Below are 12,146 nucleotides of genomic sequence, written 5' to 3' on the forward strand. Positions count from 1 at the left end.
AGTCCTGTAATGATATTTTGCTGTCAAATCTTGGATGTTGATTATACTCATTGATACAGGGATTCGATTATTTCTAGGCCAATTTATCAGAAAGAATTAGAAAATCTATATGTGCATGTATTTATAAGCACGTATGAATACAGTGTTCATCTTGAGCATGTGGCTCTTTATTTTCTCTTGCTCCATCCCAACTTCTGTTTGTTCTTTACTCCCCATATTTCTTTTGGTCCTGGACTTTTAAAAAAAATTCCTTGTACCTGAATTATTTTCCTTGCACTCCTATTCTTTCTGCACTTGCATGTGCTTTATCTAGTTAATGCCTTTTTATTTTTAGACTTCTGCTTAGCTATAAGTTTCTTTGGAATTCCTTACCCAAAGATTGACAGCTGGAGAGGAAATAGCAGACCAGCTGGTAAAGCTTGACTTTTAAAATGCATTAAACTGAGATTTTCAAATTGTACATGCCATACCTTGATTTGTGCACTTCATGCTATACCTATACATATGGTAATAGCTTAAGTGGTGACTGAAAGATTTTGCAAAAGATGCCATACATAAGAAGAGGCAGATTTTTACAGTTTCAAAAGAGACATTAAGGGCCAGTGAGATAGCTCAGTGGTCTAAAGCGCCTGCTTAGGCAAGCTTAGGCAAGTGCACAGGAATTGCAGTTCCATCCCTGGCACAATATACCACACCAGCCCTGTCTCCAGCTCAGGCTGAGCCAGCCACAAAAACAAAAAGTTAAAATGACCAAGGACTGAGGGTTGGATTAATACACAAGTATCAAAAGTGAATGGGGAGAGACAGAGACAGAGACAGAGACAGAGAGACAGAAAGATATATACATATATAGATATAAATATATAAATGTGAATTCAGTTAGATAGGTACAAAGAAAAATATAAGGAGATGCATTTAAACACATGGGTTAACATACATGTGGGAGTGTACATATGCCTAGATAGCTAAATTTTTTTCACTGTGGGGCTTAGGCGCAATGGTGTCCTGTTGCTAACACATTTAATACCTATGTATGTATTTCAAAACCTATTTATCTGATAAAAGAAACCAGGACTCTTTGGAGGGATGATTGGTAGCACACCTGGCAAAGAGAAAGTGTAGGATGACCCTGGAGTGTCTTGTGGTGCCAGCAAAAAGGGAAATGCTTTTAAAAATAGCAAGGTTGTTAACAACCTAAGTTTGCAGACCAAAATTACAGAAAAAGGAGGGCTGCAAGGAAAGCCAACATTTTGGCCCTAGCCTTCTAAGGTCAATTAAGACTCAGGACGTATGAAAACTTGTACTGTAACATCATGTAACTCAGTAGTATCCCAAATTTTCTGATCAAGGAGATTATGGGACCAAAGAGGAAAGTGATCGATGATGTAGAGTGTGCCTAAGGAGAGTCACATGGAGAGAAAACATTCTCTCAGGCTTTCACAGAGAGCACATTGGCCAAGCAATGGCTGTGACTCATCCACATGGCTGACACTGACAAAGGTTCTACAATCTGAGGTACAGGATCTCAGGATAAATCCTGAGGGGATTTCACTGACCTTCTCAGACCAAAAAACTACAACTCTTGTTGCATAGGTCCTGCTTTACCTTGGTCTTAACCATCCAGCAGAAAAGTATAAAAACGAAATATAAGAAGTAAAGCCATGCTGTTATGTTGAGCTGTGGGGAACTCAGGTCAACAATTTCTGACATTGCCAGTCAAGCGGAAGACCCAATACTATTATGAGCTATTGGACTCTTTTGGAATATTTTGCAGAGTTTGCACGCCTATAATATTCAAATAACGGAACTTAACAAAAAAAGGGGATACAGATGAATGTCCATTTTGTATCTGTGTATTCAAAGTGGTTGGGTTAGATATATAGTTACATTCTCTTAATGAAGAGAATAATTTGTTCTGATGGTTTTTGTAGATAGGATATCATGTCTGCATCTTGTACAGCAATTAACCACTGGGAAGAATGTATGCAATGTGTTGATTGTTGAAACTGTCCTACCAATTTGATTTGAAACTGTCTAGTTGCTATTTGTTTATCAATAAAATTATGGAAAAAAAATTAAAAAGTACATTTTAAAAGAAAATAAAAAAATAATAATAATTAATACAATGAAAAAAAAAATACCAGCAAGGGCTTGTGAAACAGACACAGGAGAGAAACCGAAAGCATCTACATGGGCCAAGAGGGAGTTGTTTTTGCTACAAAGGAAAACACAAGGGTACCAGAGTACAGACCAAGAAATAGTATCATTGTTCATGAGTCTGTCCTGATTTAAATAATAAATAAAGGGAGGCGGGAGGGGCGGGGCCTCCGCCGTTACCTGCCCGCAGCTTCTCCTGGACGCGGGACGCACCATCTTCGTGGCCTGCGTCTCCTTCCCCGAGGCCCGCGGCCTCCAGTCCCTCGCTTCACGCTGACGAGGGTCAGGGCTGCGCGTGATCTTGGCTCTGCCGCTGCCAGGGAGGGTGCCCCACCACCCCGCAGCCGAGGCTCGGAAAGGGGACGCCCTGGCCTCCGGGCCCCAGCGCTCGCTTTCTCTACGTGGTCGCGGCCGCAGCCGGCCTGGGAGGCGCCCGGCGCGATGAGCGCCAATGAGGACCAAGAGATGGAACTAGAAGCGTTACGTTCTATTTATGAAGGAGATGAAAGTTTCCGAGAGTTAAGTCCAGTTTCATTTCAATACCGGGTGAAAATGGTGATCCCAAAGCCTTCTTAATAGAGATTTCATGGACAGAAACGTACCCCCAAACGCCTCCAATTATATCTATGAATGCTTTTTTTAACAACACCATATCATCAGCTGTAAAGCAGAGTATATTAGCCAAGTTACAGGAAGCAGTGGAAGTTAACCTTGGAACCGCTATGACCTATACATTGTTTGAATATGCCAAGGACAATAAAGAGCAGTTTATGGAAAATCACCATCCTGTTAATTCTGCGACCTCCATAAGCAATATCATCTCAGTTGAAACTCCTAGTATAGCCCCATCAAGTAAGAAAAAAGACAAAAAAGAACAACTTTCAAAAGCTCAGAAACGTAAGCTGGCGGATAAAACAGATCACAAAGGGGAACTTCCTCGAGGCTGGATCTGGGTTGATGTTGTAAAGCATTTAAGCAAAACTGGCTCTAAAGATGATGACTAGAACTTGGAATTGGATGTAAGGAAAGAACATCCTTTAAAAAGTAAACTGGGTTCAGCATCTTTCATTACTGTTTTCTGGTATTGAGGTGGCTTTTTATAGAATACTGTTTTTGTACATTTCTTACATAATAAATGTGAGTGCAACGTTCATTTGGACTGGCTATATTAAATTATTTTCACAAGTTTGCCTTAATAAAAGGTGAAAATGTTACTGTTTATTATACTCTGTAAGGCCTGTTGAGCTTTGTAAATGACAAATATGGAGGATAATCAGTTAATTTATATGACCTTATTCTAGTGGATAATTTTTAAAGGAGTATGAAGCCCTCTTCAAACTGTCAAAGCAGAATACTGAGTGTAGTTATTTCATAGCATGAGTCATGTTAATAGGCTTCCTATTTTAAATAAAGTCATCTCTTCTTTTGCTTTAATTACTGAAGCAGAAATTACTTCAGAGAAATTTACATACCAGTATTTGAACTTTATATGGTACTCTTTATAGTTACTTTTTATTCTACAGTGAACTCATTCTCTTGATTTGGGTCAAGACATTTGATCTTGAAGAGCTTTCAATGGGATGTACAGTAGGACAGTATAAAAACCAATCTTCCAGATACATTAGAAAAACATTAGCGGGCCAGGGAGATGGCTGAGTAGAACATGCACTTCCCTGGCAAGCGCAAGGGCCTGAGTTCAATCCCTGGTTCCACAAAAAAAGAAAAAGAAAGAAAAAGAAAGAAAGAAAGAAAGAAAGAAAGAAAGAAAGAAAGAAAGAAGAAAAGAAAAGAAAAACATTTGCTTACGCAAGGTGTGGTGGTGCCAGCCTGTAATGCCAGCACCCTGGACACACAGGCACAAAGATCTTAAGTTTGAGGTCAGCCTAGGCTATGTAGGGCAAGCTTGTCTATAAAAAGAGAGAAAAGAAAAGCAATTGTGTAAGTACTATTTAAAACATTTCTCTTTGCTGCATATATTAGTATAGGAGTAAATGATGCCTTAATTTTTGTATTGTTGGAGACAATGATTTTAATAAATTCTTATTTATCTGTTCTTGTGTTTTTAATGGTTGGATAACAATTATAAGGGTTCAGCATAGAGCTGCATTTCAGATCTTGTTTTTGTAGTGTCTTTTCAAGTCCGATGTATTTATCAATCTCTGCACCTGTTTAATATACATGGAAGTCTTTCAAATGCTGAACTATTATACACGTTTTTTCAAGTCATTAATAAAGGAAACTTACTATTATTTTACTAGGAAAAGTTATTACCATTGTGCAATTTACAGTGACTTTGTGTAGCTGCTCCATTTTAAAATCTTAGAACTTCCACTGTATGCCTGCAAGGGTGGATTGTCAGTATGTCAGGTTACACCTGTGCAGCTTGTGTTTGAGGTTTTAAAGGCTGATAACTTTTAGTGAAGCATAAGAGCAATTTGAATTGTATTCATGGGTTTTACAAAGTGAAATTTGGCTTCAGTTAAATTGTTTGGAATTGTAAGTAAGTGTAATTACAGTGACAAAGTGCAATGTCTTTTAAAAGCTGAGTCACATTTTGTTTCTTGAATTAGTATTAATATGCCAACTTGTTTATGTGGTTGTATATTTGTGGTTTTTGTTATGTTGATTTGTTCGCTCCTTTTTTGAAGAAACCTCTGGTGGTGAGCAAAAACTTTTTTGTTGTTTTGCTATTAAGATTCTGAAATTGTTCATGCTTACTGTGGTTGCTAGATTACAAAGAATATTGCTAATTAAATTCCATTGAACTATTTTTACTGTTTTTATATGAAATGTACAAATTTCTGGGGGTGATGGTGGCTGTGGTGCCTCTTATTACCTTATGTAAAATACTTGAACACTTTCATCAATATTGCCATCATCTGTTCAACACTCCCAATATATTTTCTCAAAGTCTCTTTACCTAAAATTGTGTGGAATGATTTGACCAATAAGCAATAAAGTCTGAATACAGTAAAAATAAATAAATAAATAAATAAATAAATAAATAATAAATAAAGGAACGAGAAAAGAGAAAAATGTTCCTTACAGGATAATTCTTTTTTTTAAAATTAAATTTGGTGGTACATTTTAGATATGCATAAAGATTGCCTTCATCAGGGGGAACTCGTACCTGCCTATTCATGATATACCTTGATTCCTCTTTTTTCCCCAGTCTCTGCCCCTCCCTTTAAGCCCTCTTTTCCTTCTTATTTACAAAGCTTTGTTTTCACTTTATCCTTCTTTTCTCAGATTTTTGTTTTCCTGTCCTTCCCCAGCTTCCTCTCCCTTTTTAACAATTTCTTCCTATTCCACAATATCTCTTATGCATTTTGGTCCTTGTTTACACTTTGAGTGTCTCACACCAGAGAGATAATTCGATATTTACACATGCGTGTCTCATTTATTTCACATGAGAGTATGTTCTCAAGATGGATCCATTTTCCTAGAAATATATCAAGTTTATCCTTTTTTTAATGGCTGAATGTTACTCAATTATCTAAAACTCCATAACTTTTTATCCATTTATCAGTTGAAGGGAGTTTGGGTGGCTTCAAAGATTCATTAGGTTTTTGTTTGTTTTTTTTTTTTTAAGGAAGGGTCTACAGGGTGCTCAGGGTCTCACTACTAGGTTGGACCTGTAGTGATCCACCTGTTTATAGCCTCCCAAGAGCTGGGACTGCAGGTGTGCACCACCACGCCCAGTCTCAATTGCCATCTCAGCATGCTCTGAGGGCGGGCCCAGCATGGCAGGCCTGATCGAACTCCCGGCCCCTGCGCCCGCTTGCAGTCGCTTTAATTCGCTGAGCTATTTGGCCGGCCCTGCTTCAATGATTCAGCCATTACAAATTTTGCTTTTGTAAACATATGTGTGTATATATTGCTGTGATATGATTTTTTAGTTCTTCTTGGAAGATACCCAAAAGGGGAATAGCTGAGTTAGTGCAGACCTCCTATCCTAATGGTTTTGCAGGATCTCCAAAGTGATTTTCACAGTGTTTGCACTGATCTGTGCTCCCCCAACAGAGGAGAAGAGCTCCCTTTTCCTCACAGCCCCGCCAGCATTTGGCGTTGGTCTTACAGGATGGTTCTAAAAATAAATATAAAGAAAATGAGAGAATTAAGAAATCATAATTACATTTTTTTCAACAACTGCTGCACACCAGCTCCAAGGAGGATGCTTAATTAGTGAGATTTTAAAATAAAAGAAGATATTTCTATAGCTTAAAGCTACCTACCCAAAAGATTTATACTAATTTCTGGTGGTGTCTACATATGTTTTCCTAAACATTTTATCAAGCAAATATTATTTGAATATAATAAGTAACCATCAATTGAAATGCATTCTGCACTGTGTTTTATTAGAGTATGAGTTCTGAGGTTTTATGGGCTTATTACATAAAATGGAAATAAGAAATAAATGAGGAATTGTTGGTAACAAACACTTCAGGGTAGAGGATGTAGCTCAGCTGCACAGGGCCTTCCTGGCAAGTGTGAGGCCTCAAGTTCTACTCCTGCTGCAACAAAACAAAACACCAAAAACAAACAGAAAGAAGTAGTTTATTTTTGTATTATGGTATAATATGTTGAAATAAATATGAACCTGTGACAATGATAAATCAGGGCATGCTCTTAATGCCTAATTCTACTGCCATCCTTGTTGAAATATCTGGGGTATTTTGTTTTGTTTTGTTTTCTGGTATTTTTGAAATAGGGTCTCGCTAGGTAGTCAGGCTGACCTCAAATGCAAGACAACCCTCTTGCCTCAGAACCCCGAGTGTTGGGATTACAGGCAGGTGCCCCCACGCCTGGTCTAGCTTTCTATTGTTGAATAACAAACTGCCATGAAGTGTGGGGTTTAAAAGCAAGTCCTATCTTAAAGCTCACAATTCCACATGTCAGTTACCAGTGCCTCAGCTACAAGTCTTGCATGGTTTTACCTGGGGTAGCCAATTACACTCAATTTATCAGTAATCTCTGAGAAGAATCTGCTTCCAAAATTATCAGTCTTTTGGCAGATACCAGTTTCTCGAAGCTGTAAAGTTGAAGCCGCTGTTTCTCAAATGGTCCCATTTGTCTTTAGGCCAGCAAAAGTACCTATACTTTGCTTAGAATCTCTCTTTCCGCCTCTTCTCCTGCTGGTTGGACAAGGGCCCTGTGACTAGGACATTCACACTTCATCTCCCCATCTTCAGATCGACTGAGCTGCACAATGTATCCTATTCATGACAGAAAGGTTTTATCATACTGATATGGGGGAATGAAACCCCCAACCTGAAAGATACCTGGGCGGAGTTTATGTTCTCTAAAACCGAAGAATGAATTTTAGGAACAGTGGAGGTTAAGAGAAGAACATATTTACTAGTGGAAAGAAAGCTCCGATCCAAGAGGGCAGATGGGGGACTGCAGTGGGTTGCCCCCAAAGCTATATTTTCCAGAGATTTTTATAGGGTAAAACCATGCGATGAGGCAGATCTAAGGTGGAGAACATGGGACTCGCTTAGGCGGGCATGAGGTGGGACAAAACTATGGTCAACCAATGAGATTACAAGCACTGTTGCTCAGGTAAAGTTGATTAAATTCAGGACAAATGAGGAAGCCAGTCACCTAGCAAGGGGCATGAAAAAGGAACGGGGGAGAGGTGAGATGGCTCGGTGGAATAAGCACTTCCCTCGCAAGCGCAAGGGCCTGAGTTCAATCCCAGGTTGGGGCAGGGGAAGAACCAGGGATTTTCCTGTGGGAGGCTGGGTTAGGGACCTCCAGGGGTCCTTAAGGAGAGAGACTCATTTAAAATATCAATCTTGGATGCCTATCTTTAGGAATGTATGTGGTCTGCTTATTCTTTTAACTCTTTTGTCTTGAGATCCAGCCCCCAGTGGGGCTCTGTCTCACCCAAAGTTACAAAGTCATTTTGTCTTCCCTGCTGTCTCCTTGAGTGCCTGGCCCTGTCGGACTGCCCATAACATTTCTACTTAACACAGCTAGCTGCCTGCAACAATATGCACAGACACAGGGTATTGGGGGGCTGAGAGAGCCGTTTTAGAAGTTCTGGTTCCCACAGCAGCCTTTTGTTCCTCCTGCATGGGTGCTTGTGATGGAGATAAAAGTGTCCTCTCTGAATAATCAGATCTTTGATTCAGAACAAACAATGTGGCCATCGTGATGTGCTCATCAGTGGGGTAAACAGTCTTAGGTTGTGTCACATGTATTCTTACTTTGTAGAGATTTACATGTGAAAAATCCCTATCAAAACAGAGATGTTCCGGGCCTGGCCAAATAGTTCAGCAGATTAAAGTGGCTGCTTAGGCAGAGAGCAGCAACTGGGGTTTGATTCCTGTGCCTGCCATGTCGGCGCTGCCCCTGGGGCACGCTGAGACGGAGATTCAGACTGGGCATGGTGGTGCGCGCCTGTAATCCCAGCACGTGGGAGGCTGAAAACAGGAGAATCACTACAAATCCAATCTGTGTAGTGAGACCCTGTACTAAAATACAAAATAAATAAATAAAGGGGTGCTCTAAACTCTGGGTTTGCGGTGATTGCATTGTGAAGTCAAATCAAGCACTGAAGCGGCGTTAGGCGTGGACTGAGGAAGCGCCCCTTCATGCACGTGGGATTCTGTCCGTTTGTGATGCAGCAATCCCAGGCGTGCAGTAATCACCTTCGTAAACACTGCTTATCAGGCACAGGCTGCTTAGCGTGAGGAGAGAGGTTGTGGAGGTAAGGCTGCCTTGGTACAGCCGGGGCTGCTTTCAGACTGGCTGTTCTCCTGGGGTTGTCAACTGCTTCTCTCTCGATTGCAAATAAGCCTGTCTGTGCTTGCATCAGCCCTTAGGGTTTAACTTGAGGCTCTTATAGTAAAGTTAATTTGTTTTCTCTATTGTTCTCCACAACTAATTGACAGAACAATTTGTTTCTTGTTGTGCTGCAGTTTCACCTGTTGGGAAGAAGGTAGTTTTTGGCACAGCATCCCACTTGTCCACTCAAACTTGCCCCGCCTACTTGTAGGGGCACTAACAGCCTACGGATACTGATTATTATTTAAGTAAAATTTCCTAAAGTTGGTATGTTTGGATTATAGCTTATAATGAATAAAAACACACAGTAGACTGAAAATAGAATTTTTTGTGTATAATATTCCTCAAGAAAATCGTTTTAACATAAAGCCTGCTTCCGTATGCTGTGGAAGGTGGTGATGCCCTTAGGTTATTCTTCCATGCAGGATTGTATTTCTGAGTAGTAACCTGAGCCTTAGGTCTATATTTACTCGGAGAAGCATTTTCCTGTTGTCTTCTCAAGGGCAGTAGAGTTGGAAAATGTACTGTAAACAGCTTCTCCTGAAGCAAAGTGCAACAAATAAAATGTAAGCATGAAACAAAATCTTCTTGTACTTTTTGAGGCTTAAAATTTCATTGGTTACAACTCTTGTTGCATAGGTCTTGCTTTACCTTGGTCTTAACCATCCAGTAGAAAAGTATGAAGTCGAAATATAAGAAATAAAGCCATGCTGTTAAGTTGAGCTGTGGGGGACTCAGGTCAATAATTTCTGACATTGCCAGTTAAACAGAAGACCCAACACTATTATGGGCTACTGGACTCTTTTAGAATATTTTGCTGAGTTTACACACCTATAATATTCAATAACGGAACTTAGAAAAAATGGGGTATACCGATGAATGTCCATTTTGTATCTGTATATTCAAAGAGGTTGGGATAGATATATAGTTGCATTCTCTTAATGAATAGAATGATTTGTTCTAATGGTGTTTGTAAATAGGATCACAAGTCCGCATCTTGTACAGCAATTAACCACTAAGAAGAATATATGCAGTGTATTATTTGTTGAAACTGTACTTCCGATTTGATTTGAAACTGTCTCATTGCTGTTTATCAATAAAACTTTGAAAAAAAACAAAAACAAACAAACAAAAAAATTTCATTGGTTAGCAAGAAATGTTATCAAAAAGTTTGAAAAGACCATGAGATGCTCCAACTAGGATAGAAGGTAAATATTAAATTAAATTAAAAATCTACTTTTAAGGGCTGGGAAGATATCTCACTGGCCTAAGCACCTGCCTGGCAAGTGCAAGGACCTGGGTTCAATTCCCAGTACCACAGGCTGTGCCAACCCGAACAGGGTGTGCCATGCCTGCCACGGAAACTGGGTGTGGAAGTGCATGACTGTAATCTCAGCACTAGGGAGGTCGAGTCAGGAGGATCAATATGAGTTCAAGATACATAGTGAGACCCTGTACCAAATAAATAAATAAATAAATAAATAAATAAATAAATAAAACGAGCTTTTAAAAATTCCCCTTTTAGTAAATAGCATGTTTTTGTCACAGTAATTGTCTGTTTGATTTCAGACAATTGCAACCTTTCAGGAGTGTGGTTTTGAATTTCAGTGACCACATCTTCAGCCTTTTTTACTTTTTTCTTTGTGCCAGGATCATGGTCACCCAACGTTGCCTTGAGCTTCCAACCTGCCCACGTCAGCCTCCCAGACAGTGGCGATTATAATCATGTTCCACTGTAACAACACATGCCTGACACTTCAAGGGCATTTGACTAGGGATTTGTGTTTGTAGGCTTCAGTTTCTTTGGGCCAATTTCCTGTTTGTTTTTGCCAAATTGGAGCCACTCAGTTCTGAAAACCCAACTCACTGATGCAGCTAGCAGCCTTTAGGCTAAGTGTGGGGCTGGATGCTTTTCGTGTCTTCCCCAGATTTCTGGTCTCTTCCAGGTGTATTTATTCCTTGCATTCATGAACACCTGGAAGACCTTGGTCTTTCTCTGTTTTCTTTTCTCTTTTTAGTTGGTACAAGGTCTCACTTCGCCTTTCAGACTTGTAGTGATCCTCCTGTTTTCACCTCCCCAGCACTGCAATTACAGATCACAGGCGTGCGCTACTGCTCCGGACTCTGGCTGGCCCACTCCTGAGTGGGGGCTTGTGCTGCATGTGGTGCCAGAGATCGAACCTCGGTCCCTGTGCTTGGCTGTTTGCCTAAGCAGGCGCTTAGTCTGCTGAGCCATCTCATAGGCCCTGACCTTGGTCATTTTTTTGTGTTTCCTCTGTGTTGTAAGTTATTGGTTGGAGCAGAAAGAAAAGAATGGAAGACTAGATTAATGTAGTCTCAGAGGTCTCACTGAGTTTAGCTTCTCTCTTAAGTGAGCCCTGAGCCACAGAAACTGCACACATTTATTGAGGGCTACAAACAGGCTAGGAAGTGTGCATAACTAATTTGGTGTAGGCAAGCTGCTATTTACATCCCTTCAGGCATTCACCAAACTCTTAAGTTTATATTTCCCTAGTTGCTAACTTGCCAGGTAAAGGAACAAAGAACAGACAGGGGGCAGCCTCCAGGAATCTGTTACTTTGTCTCTAGTTTGAAGGAATTAGGGCTGGGGAGATGGCTCAGTAGAATAAGCAAGGGGTCAGTTTCCTTAGTCTCTGTTCTTTCTTCCTTGCTCCCTGGGGACAGTAAGCTTCTGGCTCAGATCACTAGACACACAAGGCCGTTGGACCTTGGGGATTTTTTATCATTTCCCCTGCCTGTCCCTTGCTGTACATGTGCTGGACTGAATTTCTTATTTCCTTCAAGTCTTGGAGCTCATCTTGCCTCAGTGAGACTTCCAGTGACACCGTATTTAATTTCCACTTATTCATGCACACTCTCCATTTCCACTTATTCATGCACTTATTCATGCACACTCTCCAGTCTCTCCATTTCCTCTCCCTTCAGTTCTTTTCCCCCATAGAGTGTGTTGTTTCTTGATGGACCATAGAACTAATTTATTTTAATTCCTTAATAATTCTCAGTCGTCAAATGGAAGCTAGAATGCAAGCAAAATGAACTCTGAAGGCAGGAATTACTGTTTCTTTTGTTCACTGTTAGATCCCAAATTTCTATGACTATTCCTAACAGCAGCTGCCTAAATCGTGTAGCACCTTAGGTTGCAGAGAAAGAGAGAAAGAGGGTAGAGGAAGAGAGAG

General features: G+C 40.2%; 1 protein-coding gene and 1 pseudogene across 3 annotated transcripts in view; both read left to right on the plus strand.

The window, feature by feature from the left end:
* The window catches only part of Prkg1 (protein kinase, cGMP-dependent, type I), a 1,308,883-nt gene that overhangs the window by 1,114,372 nt on the left and 182,365 nt on the right, over window positions 1-12,146 (plus strand). The gene's annotated exons all lie outside the window — the stretch shown is intronic.
* LOC101572453 lies at window positions 2,368-3,310 on the plus strand (annotated as a pseudogene).

The sequence above is a fragment of the Octodon degus genome, unplaced genomic scaffold, assembly GCF_000260255.1.
Source record: "Octodon degus isolate 3935 unplaced genomic scaffold, OctDeg1.0 scaffold00005, whole genome shotgun sequence".
Classification (NCBI taxonomy): Eukaryota; Metazoa; Chordata; class Mammalia; order Rodentia; family Octodontidae; genus Octodon; species Octodon degus.